The sequence below is a fragment of the Vipera berus genome, assembly GCF_964194415.1.
Source record: "Vipera berus genome assembly, chromosome: 1".
Classification (NCBI taxonomy): domain Eukaryota; kingdom Metazoa; phylum Chordata; class Lepidosauria; order Squamata; family Viperidae; genus Vipera; species Vipera berus.
Window position 1 is genome coordinate 247,033,652 of NC_138202.1, and position 11,111 is coordinate 247,044,762.

Sequence of the window (11,111 nt, forward strand, 5' to 3'; positions counted from 1 at the left end):
TATCTGTATCTCTTAAAAATCAACTGTACCCAAACTTTAATTATTATTAACACAATTAAAGACTAATATCCAACACACTTTATTTTAGGAACAAATCAGATTAAAAAAATCAGTTTCGAGTTAACATACGTAAGATTCTATTACAAAAATGCTTTCAAGTTGTCTTCACTTCTTCTAAAAGTAATACTACACAACTGCATGCAGATATCAAGAAACACTTCAGGATTCTTGAATTCAAATTATTCATATATATAGGCAGGATTACTTGAGCACCACTGCTTCCATGTGGAGCCTTGTAACAATAAAATCAAGTGGGTGGGGGGAGAGAAACATTACAGGAAGCACCACAGGCTGGGTAAGCCATCATTATATGTTGTCCTGGAAGACTTGACACCAAGTCAGGAGTTGAAAACAATTGTTATACATCCCCTGACTGTTCCATTCCTCAGCTCAAGCATCGCTGCATGTAGCATTTGAAATAAGCAGAAATATTGCAGTAGGTCCTGATTCATCATTTTAGTTCATTCATTCAGGTTAGTTGCCATTGTGTTTCCAGATTTGGGCATTGTGATCTTGGAATGTAGACAGAGTTGCAGGTTAACTCATTTCTGAAGTTAAAGGTGAATTTTACATAGAGCAATTTTTATTTTATTTTATTAGTGATTGAGTATCTATCGTTTAACTAATGGACCAGTAAATATCACTGCATTCTGTTTACAAAGTCAAAATTGATAGCACCATACTTCCAAATTCCTGTATGTATCTTCAAACCTGGGCACCCTTCTTTTTCTCATTACTTCATCTCTACAACTTTATCCTATTGTGTTTAGCATCATTTTTTTTAAAATAAAAGTTTGAATTTCTTCTGCCCTGCCTAATCAAAGGCCTCAATCTTTCCTTGAATCAGACATCCAGCCAAACTGAGAAGCCTCTAATTCACACCTGGGCATTTTAAAGACTCTGGGCAATGTCCAGTCCTTTGACTGTCCCTGTCCAGCCTGTAGTGGGGGAAGGGGGCTGAGAGGGTCATAGAGGGGGCCAGCGGGTGGGCCACAGAAGTGCTGCAGCGGCAGCCACGTCGGGGCTGTGGTGGCCCTCCACAACAGTCCCAGTTTCTCATGTGGCCCCTTGGAGAAGTTCATTGCCCACCCCTGCTCTAATTCAATCCAATTCAAGCAGTTTTCCAGCCACTACATACCTACTATTTATGCATGTTTTTAAAATGTAAGCTATTGATTATGTGCCACAACATCAAGTTTTCTCCAAGATAAATAAATGGGGTAGCTTATTGCATAAACTAGGCATAAATTGTATTAAAATAATGGTAAATAGCATTTCATTCTGAATAGCATAAATTACATGTACTTAAAATAGTATTTATAAAAAATCATTTGAAGAAACGGAAAGAGGATTAGGAGGACACTAGGAAAAAAACTCCCCAGAATTCACCATGGAATGTGAGCAAAGTTGTTGACTATTTATGTAAGTTGTTGAATTATTTAAATGAAGTAGTTCACTGTTACAGCAGCTGAGTTCATTAGTGGAAAATAATGAAGGCTAGAGCAACAAAATACCTAGAAGTTGCAGGTTAACACAATAAGCGTATATGAGTTTAACTATGTATGGATAGTGTTATTCGGCATATAGCAAAACATATTAACATGACAATGAGTTGTTCCACAATAGTAAATAGTATATTTTGGTCTAATAAATTGAAAGGAAAATGTCTGAAATGTCAGAAAAAGTTTCCAGACAGATAACACTGTTCTTATACAAAATAATTTCCCAAGAGATAAGGTTCAGGTTTGAAATCTGAAAGTTGAATGAAATTGAAAGGTAAGAGAAGAAACCTGCTTTAGCATGCTAAAGAGAACAGTGCAATTTTTAGATTCAATAGTACTGACAACAATTTGCTGTAGGTATTGATTCCACTATATTGATCAGGTGTAAGCAGTTTATGGTTTGAAACATCCAATAACAGGCAAGGGAAACCCTTAAAATAGTTCACTGAATTATTTTTTAAAAAAATTCTTTTTATGATTAATTCGCAAAATATGCTTTTAGAGGGATTTAGAATGCCGCACTAGGCTAGAAAAGATCTAGTTTGTAGTCCCTCAGCTGAATTCTACTTGTCACTGGGTTGATACATTACTCAAAACTACCACAGCTGTCAACAGGAGGAAGCAAGTCTCTTGTTTGTACCATGATGTTGTTAGTTGTGAAGTCATGTCCGACCCATCGCGACCCTATGGACAATGTTCCTCCAGGCCTTCCTGTCCTCTACCATCTTCTGGAGTCCATTTAAGTTCACGCCTACTGTTTCAGTGACTCCAGCCAACCACCTCATTCTCTGTCATCCACTTCTTCTATTGCCCTCAATCTTTTCCAGCATTAGGCTCTTCTCCAGTGAGTCCTTCTCATTAGGTGGCCAAAGTATTTGAGGTTCAACATCAGGATCTGGCCTTCTAAAGAGCAGTCAGGGTTGATCTCCTCTAGGACTGACTGGTTTGAAAATCTTGCAGTCCAAGGGACTCGCAGGAGTCTTCTCCAGAACCATAGTTCAAAGGCCTCAATTCTTTGGTGATCAGCCTTTCTTATGGTCCAACTTTCACAGCCATACATTGCAACTGGGAAGACCATAGCCTTGACTATATGCACTTTTGTTGGCTGTCTAGATTTGCCGTGGCTTTCCTCTCCAGGAGCAAATGTCTTTTAATTTCTTGGCTACAGTCCCCATCTGCAGTGATCTTGGAGCCCAGGAAAATAAAATCTGTCACTACCTCCATTTCTTCCCCATCTATTTGCCAGGAATTGAGAGGGTCAGATGCCATGATCTTGGTTTTCTTAATGTTAAGTTTCAACCCAACTTTTGCACTCTCCTTCTGCACCCGCAACAAGAGGCTCTTTAGTTCCTCTTCACTTTCTGCCTTTAGAGTGGTATCATCTGCATATCTTAGGTTGTTAATATTTCTCCCGTCAATCTTAATTCCAACTTTTGATTCATCTAGCCTTGCCTTTCTCATCAGGGTGACAGTATACAGCCTTGCCAGACTCCTTTCCCAATTTTGAACCAATCAGTGGTTCCATGTCCAGTTCTCACTGTTGCTTCTTGACCCACATATAGGTTTCTCAAGAGACAAATAAGATGGTCTGGTACTCCCATCTCTTTAAGAACTTGCCACAGTTTGTTGTGATCCACACAATCAAAGGCTTTAGCATAGTCAATGAAGCAGAAGTAGATGTTTTGGGGTTTTTTTGAACTTCCTAGCTTTCTCCATGATCCAGCATATGTTGGCAATTTGATCTCTAGTTCCTCTGCCTCTTTGAAATCCTGCCTGTACTTCTGGTAGTTCTTGATCCACGTACTGCTGGAGTCTAGCTTGTAGGATTTTAAGCATAACTTTATTAGCATGTGGAATGAGTGCAATGGTGCGATAGTTTGAACATTCTTTGGCACTGCCTTTCTTTGGAATTGGAATGTAAACTGATCATTTCCAATCCTGTGGCCACTGCTGAGTTTTCTAAATTTGCTGGCAAATTGAGTGTAGCACTTTTACTGCATCGTCTTTTAAGATTTTGAATAGCTCAGCTGGAATACTGTCACCTCCATTAGCTTTGTTGTTGCTCAGATTTCCTAAGGCCCACTTCACTTCACATTCTAGGATGTCTGGCTCGGGGTCAGTGACCTTCTCATCATGGTTATCAGGGATGTTAAGTTTGTTCTTGTATAGTTCTTCTGTTTAATTTTGCCACCTCTTTTTAATCTCTTCTGCCTCTGTTAGGTCCCTGCCATTTTGGTTCTTTATCATGCCCATTTTTGCATGAAACATTCCCTTCATCTCTCCAGTTTTCTTGAAGAGATCTCTGGTCCTCCCTATTCTATTATTTTTTTATTTCTTTGCACTGTTCATTTAAGAAGGCATTCTTATCTCTTCTAGCTATTCTCTGGAATTCTGCATTTAATTCGGTGTATCTTTCTTTTTCTCCCTTGCCTTTCGCTTCCCTCCTTTCCTCAGCTATTTGCAAAGCTTCCTCAGACAGCCATTTTGCTTTCTTGCATTTCTTTTTCTTTGGGATGGTTTTGGTTGCTACCTCTTGTACAATGTTGCGAACCTCTGTCCATAGTTATTCAGGCACTCTGTCTATCAGATCTAATTCCTTAAATCTATTTGTCACCACTACTGTATATTCATCAGGGATATGATTTAGTTCATACGTGAGTGGCCTAGTGCTTTTCCCTACTTTCTTCAGTTTAAGCCTAAATTTTGTAACGAGAAGCTCATGGTCTGAGCCACAGTGAGCTCCTGGTCTTGTTTTTACTGACTATATAGAGCTTCTCCATCTTTGGCTGCAGAGCACATAGTCAATCTGATTTCTGTGTTGACCATCTAGTTATGTCCATGTGTAGAGCCGTCTCTTGGGTTGCTGAAAAAGAGTGTTTGCTATGACCATCGTATTCTCTTGACAAAATTCTGTCAGACTGTGCCCTGCTTCATTTTGTACTCCAAGGCCAAACTTGCCTGTTATTCTGGTTATCTTTTGGCTTCCTAATTTAGCATTCCAATCCCCTATGATGATAAGGACATCATTTTTTGGTGTTAGTTCTATAAGGTGCTGTAGGGCTTCATAGAACCGGTCAATTTCATCTCTTCAGCACTGTTGGTTGGGGCATAGACTTGAATGGTTTGCCTTGGATTCGAACTGAGATCATTTTGGGGATTTTATCCCAGTATTGTTTTTCCTACTCTTTTATTGACTATGAAGGCTACTCCATTTCTTCTGAGGGATTCTTGCCCACAGTAGTATACCTCATGGTCCTCTGAATTAAATTCACCCATTCCTATCTATTTTAGTTCGCTGATTCCTAAGATGTCGATGTTCAGTCTTGTCATCTCTTCTTTGACCACATCCAGCTTTCCTTGATTCATGGATCTTACATTCCAGGTTCCTATGGAGAATAAATCTTTACAGCATCAGACTTTCCTTTCACCACCAGACACATCCACAGCTGAGTGTCCTTTCGGCTTTGGCCCAGTCGCTTCATTCTTTCTGGCATTACTAGTACTAGCCCTCTGCTCTTCCCCAGTAGCATATTGGACACCTTCTGACCTGAGAGGCTCATCTTCCAGCATCATATCTTTTTGCCTTTTGGTACTGTCCATGGGGTTTTCGTGGGAAAGATACTGGAGTGGGTTGCCATTTCCTTCTTCAGTGGATCATGTTTTGTCAGAACTCTCTACTATGACCTGTCCATCTTGGGTGGCCCTGCATGGCATAGCTCATAGCTTCATTGAATTATGCAAGCCCATTCGCCACAACAAGGCAGTAATCCATGAAGGAGTTGTACCATGATTTCATCCTTTTAATACAAAATCAACTTTACTACAAGAATATATGTAAACTATTGTCTTTTAATCAAAAAATGTTAAGGAAATTAGTTGTCAGTGATCTAATTTACACAAGAGGTAAATAATTATGTTTTTCCTTTGCTTTTGATTTATAGTGTGGTATATTAGACAAATGTGATCAATTGTGCTTTAACTGCAAATCATGCTTAATCATTCTGACAAGGAAAAACCATCATCATCTCTCACCTTAACCTCTCTACATATGAGATTAAAACTGTGCATGCTTTAAAAAAAATGTTCAGAATAAGTTCTTCAGATCTTGCAAAAGGCCAGTACCTCTTCTGTCCATTCAAGCAAACCTATATTCTTTTTTTCTGGAGAAATCTGGAAAAAAAAAGTGTGATTATTTTAATGAGATGTGTTGTAGCCGAAATGAGAGAGAGTTTATTTCCAGGACATTTCCCCTTGTGGACTTCATGGCTCTGAACTATTAAAATACTTGAACAATAGTCCTGCTTTTCTTGGCTGTTTTCAGCCAACAGCTACAAACTATAGGTAAGAGACTCTGTCTAATTTATGACCCATTAATATGATCTTATCTCTATCAACTGACTTATGTTCAAGGTAATAAGACAATTAAATTGCCTCCTGTTTGTTCTTCCACCTAGTACATCTGTTCCTGCTAACACACATTCTGAAACACTTCTTCCAAGTCATTTTTGAAGCATGCAAGTCCTACATAAAATTATATGGCAAGCAAAATAGAGCCATCTAATCCAGATTTACCTATTTTAACTTTTGGAACAGAATTCCTATACCAATGGTGTCTCCTAGATTTTCAGCTGAAGATTCAGGATGGAATGACAACAACCAGCTTCTTGGAGCTCTGTGATAACTGAATGTAATTATACCATAAATTATTTCATTGTAGCAATGAAGGGATATCCATTTACATTTCCCCAAGGAACGTGTATTACATCTAAGATATACAAAAGACCAAATTTTATCCACTTGAGAAAGAAATGGTGACCTACTCTAATATTTTGGTAAGAAAATTAAACTAGCATTCACAGCTAAGACAATGCCAACATACAGAATGATAAGGGCTCCTAATATCATTGCAGTATAAGGTAAAAGTATTACTGATAGATATGATGTGGCTGCATTAACACTGAAAAGTTATCTTGCTGTTGATTTGGCCATATATGAAGAAAAGTCATTTGCACAATATATAATGATAAATGCTGAACTAGAAGTAATTGAAATTAAAATTACTCAGAAAAATACCAGTTGCAGTTTATGCTGCTGAAACCATGAAGCAACGTAGACTTAAGAAGTCTCTTGGTGAAAATGAAAGAATATAAAAGGTGGTCTGTTAATATTTTTTTTAAAAAAATATGATTATATAAACAATGCAAATGCAAATAGATGGAGAGCTGATATATCTTCCTATGCTCAAAAATTCAGAGAAGATGGCTGCTATTTGTAAAAAGTCTTTGATATTCTAGGCCACAGGTAGCAAACTCACGATGTCACGTGATGTATTGCAACTTTTTTCCCATTGCCGGCAATGGGGTGGGCGTGGTTTTGGCATGACGCATCTAGCCCGCGGACTGACACATCTAGCCCGTTCTAGGCAATATGCTAAGTGCAGGGGCATCACACTGACAACAAAGGTACATATTCTAAGGAAGGGAGGGAGGGAGGGAGGGAGGGAGGGAGGGAGGGAGGGAGGGAGGGAGGGTATTTGCTCTTTACAAACATCTCAAATTCCCAAAATATATATTTATATATATGCAGTCACCTACTTTGGGGGATGGGCTATAAGCATCTTATGTATGGTCATACTTATGTACTCCTGTTTTATATGCTTGCACGTTTGTTTGTTTGAAAAATTTATTGGCCACCCGGAATAACTCTGGGTGGCTTATAATCTTAAGCACTGCGCGCTGCAAGGCTACTGAATGTCAAGTCCAAATTTTGCATTCCCACAGGGATTCCATTTCAAAAGAGTTAGACTTGGGTATGACATCATAATGCAACAGGCATAATTCCTATAATTTCTTTGATGATGTCATGATGCAAACCTGGCTTCTAATGGGGGTTTCAGAGAGTCCATAAGCCATTCAGGCAACTGATGATACTACATATCAGCTATAAGCTCAAGTCAGTCTCATAATGCAGAAATGAACTGTGGGTCAGGTCTAAACCTGACAAACTTTCAAATTACCTTCTCCCTCTAATTCAAAATGAATCTGTTTCCTTTAGGGAAGGGACGTGGTGGCTCAGTGGGTTACGACGCTGAGCTTGTCGTTCAGAAGGTCGGCAGTTTAGCGGGTCAAATCCCAAGTGCGACGTAACAGAGTGAGTGCCTGTTACTTGTCCCAGCTTCTGCCAACCTAGCAGTTTGAAAGCACATAAAAATGCAAGTAGAAAAATAGGGACCACTACGGTGGGAAGGTAACAGCGTTCCGTGCGCCTTTGGCATCTAGTCATGTTGGCCACATGACCACAGAGACATCCTCGGACAAGCGCTGGCTCTTCGGCTTTGAAATGGAGATGAGCACCGGCCCCTAGAGTTGGAAACGACTAGCACGCATGTGTGGGGACCCTTTACCTTTACCTTTTTAGAATTCAGTATTTCAAGCTCAGTTCTATTCATCACAAGTCGTTTCTGGAGAGCTTTGTTGTGGAATACATTTTTGTTTTGATACATATCTATGTGGAAATGTGTGCTGCGTGGCTGAGTAAGATGGCTTTCAGAGCCACGCTGCAGACTCAAGCCATTGCTATGGAAACACAGCGTGGCAGCTTAAATCTCTGGTTGCTTCATACAGGAGGAGATGATTCAGAAAATAAAATTAACAGGCAGACAAATCAAGGCATACTTACTCCAGGGGAAATTAGGAGAGAAATTAAAACACTGTCCTATTGTGAGCATTAATAGGTCTCAGCCGGGAAAGTCCAAATGGAAGATTTGATACTAATAAAATAGCTATGGCAGGGAGTTCTTTTTTTTTTCTTTTTTCAAAAACTTGGACCAGATCTGTTGATACAGGCATAGCCAGCCTGCCAACAGGGATATTTCAGAAAGCAAACACTCTGATTCTCTGGATAAATGTAGAGTTTATAAAGCTCCTAGTTTTGCAGGCATGCAGGTCCCTCAGGATTAAATCTGGAACAAGTACCCTTCTATGGTGTTCAGAAATCCAATTCAATTTACTGAATGTGAAAGTATATAATAATAGATACAGGTTGATTTCAGTGAGCTATGGTGGTTTTACTACAGTAGTTATACTGCCCAAACTCTGCCTGGAGTTCAATCCTGATGGGGCTCAAGGTTGACTCAGCCTTCCATCCTTCTGAAGTCGGTAAAATGAGGATCCAGATTGTTGGGGAGGGCAATATGCTGACTCTGTAAACCACTTAAAGAGTGGTATAAAGCACTATTGGGAGGATATATAAAATCCTGTTGTTACTGCTATCATTGGCCTTCCCTAACTCACTGTCTTCCAGATTAACTGGGAGCACATGCTGACTGAATGTCATGGTTCTGGAAGATGAGACCAATTAAAAGAACTTCAAGGCAAGGAATTGTTCCTCAAAGAAAATTTTTATTTGGCTACAAAATAATGGCACATACAAAGGTGAACCCAAGACTAAATCCCCCTCCGCTTGGTTACAAAGATACAAATTGCAATTCCCACCCCAATTAGGTGTCATAAATCACATTCACCAATTGTTAGCAAACGCAGGCACTCCTCCCAGTTCTCTAGCCTGCCAAAATCTTACCATTAATGACCTTGGTTCCCATACATGAGAAATGTTTTGGCTAACTTGGAATTATACCCCCCTCCCTCCTTCTTTTCTAAATATGTGGCAACCGAAAACGAAGTGAAAATGGTTTCAGTTCAGTTTGTTGCAGTGTTAATAATAATAATAATAATAATAATAATAATAATAATAATAATAATAATAATAATAATAATAATATTAATAATAATAATAATAATAATAATAATAATTTTATTTGTATACCGCCCTTCTCCCGAAGGACTCAGGGTGGTGAACAGGGCAAACATATAAAAGTACAAAGATACAAAAGTTAAAAAAGAATTAAACACAATGCCCAAGCTAAAACAATAAATAAATATATTAAAAACAACAATAAAATCCCAACCCATCCCCCATCAGGCCAGGCCGGCTTGTTCGAACAAATAAGTCTTCAGATCGCGTCGGAAGGAGCGAAGGTCGGGCGCCATCCGGAGCTCAACCAGCAACCGATTCCATAAATCCGGGGTGCCCACAGAGAAGGACCTCCCCCTGGGGGCCACCAGACGGCATTCTCTGAACGGCGGAACCCTGAGGAGGCCCTCTCTGTGGGAACGCACAGGGCGGAGGGAAGTTGATGCCGGCAGCAGGTGATCCCTAAGGTACTCCGGACCCATGCCATGTAGGGCCTTGAAAACCATTACCAGAACCTTGAATCTCACTCGGAAGACAACTGGGAGCCAATGCAGCTCACGGAGCAGAGGTGTAACATGGGAGTATCGGGAGACTCCCAACACAACTCTCACGGCTGCATTCTGTACCAGTTGGAGCCTCCGAGTGGTCCTCAAGGGCAGCCCCATGTAGAGAGCGTTGCAGTAGTCTAAACGAGAGGTCACGAGCGCATGAGTGACCGTATGCAGGGCATCCCAGTCTAGATAGGGCCGCAATTGGCGGTTGACACTGGAAGTCCTACAGAGGGCTAATGCAGAAGCAGAAGCATCTGCAAGGGACCCAAGGAAGGAGAGGACAAAACAAGCATGGAGCCCTTGTGTGGCAAGCTGTGTTTATTTTATATGTGCATCATGGCATTGTAAGTATACCCAAGAGAGACGGAAAGTGTGCTGCAATGGTCCCTGCCTTGTTTTGTCATTTCAACAAAAAGCATGGCAACTTGTAAGCATCTCTGACTACCTGGTAGTCCTCAAATTATGGCTACAATTAGGACCAGAATTTCCATTGCTAAGAAAGGTGATTGCTAAGCGAGTGGCACATGACGTTATGACCTTTATTTGCCATGGTTGTTAAGCAAATCAGTGCAGTTGTTAAATGACCACGCAATCATTGAGCAACACCACTTCCCCCACCCCATTGAGTTTGGTTGTTGGAAGCCAATTGGGAAGGTCAAAAATGGTGGTCACATGACCCCGGGAGGCTGCGGCTGTCCTAAATGCATGCCAATTCCCAAGCACCCAAATTTTGATTATGTCACTATGGGGATGCTGCGATGGTCATAAGGGCATGGATTGGTCATAGGTACTTTTTTCAGTGCCAGCTTACAATTACATATTAAAATTATGTGTCCGTTTTCACACTGGATGTTTCAGTGAACCCTGATGTGAACAGAAGCTGATCAAATTTCTCCATATTAAAAGTTAAGCACAACATCATTCTATAAATGTGTATGTATTCTAAAAATAAACCAGTGTTTATTTGGTCAATAAACATTCTATTTTCTTTCCTGTAATCAATTCATGGTTGACTTGGAGGTCTGTTTTGGATCACTTCTGATTGTTTTCTAGAATATGGTACTCTATTTGTTCCTTCTACTTACACTGTATTTTCCATGTCATTAGCTACTGCTAAACACAAAAGCCCCAAAACAATTTCCACAATTTATAAAAGACTGATGTTGACCGCTGTTCATAAAAGGTATGATATAGACCATACTGACTCCCCCTCCCAAAAAAGGCTACTGGATATAGACTGTAAACA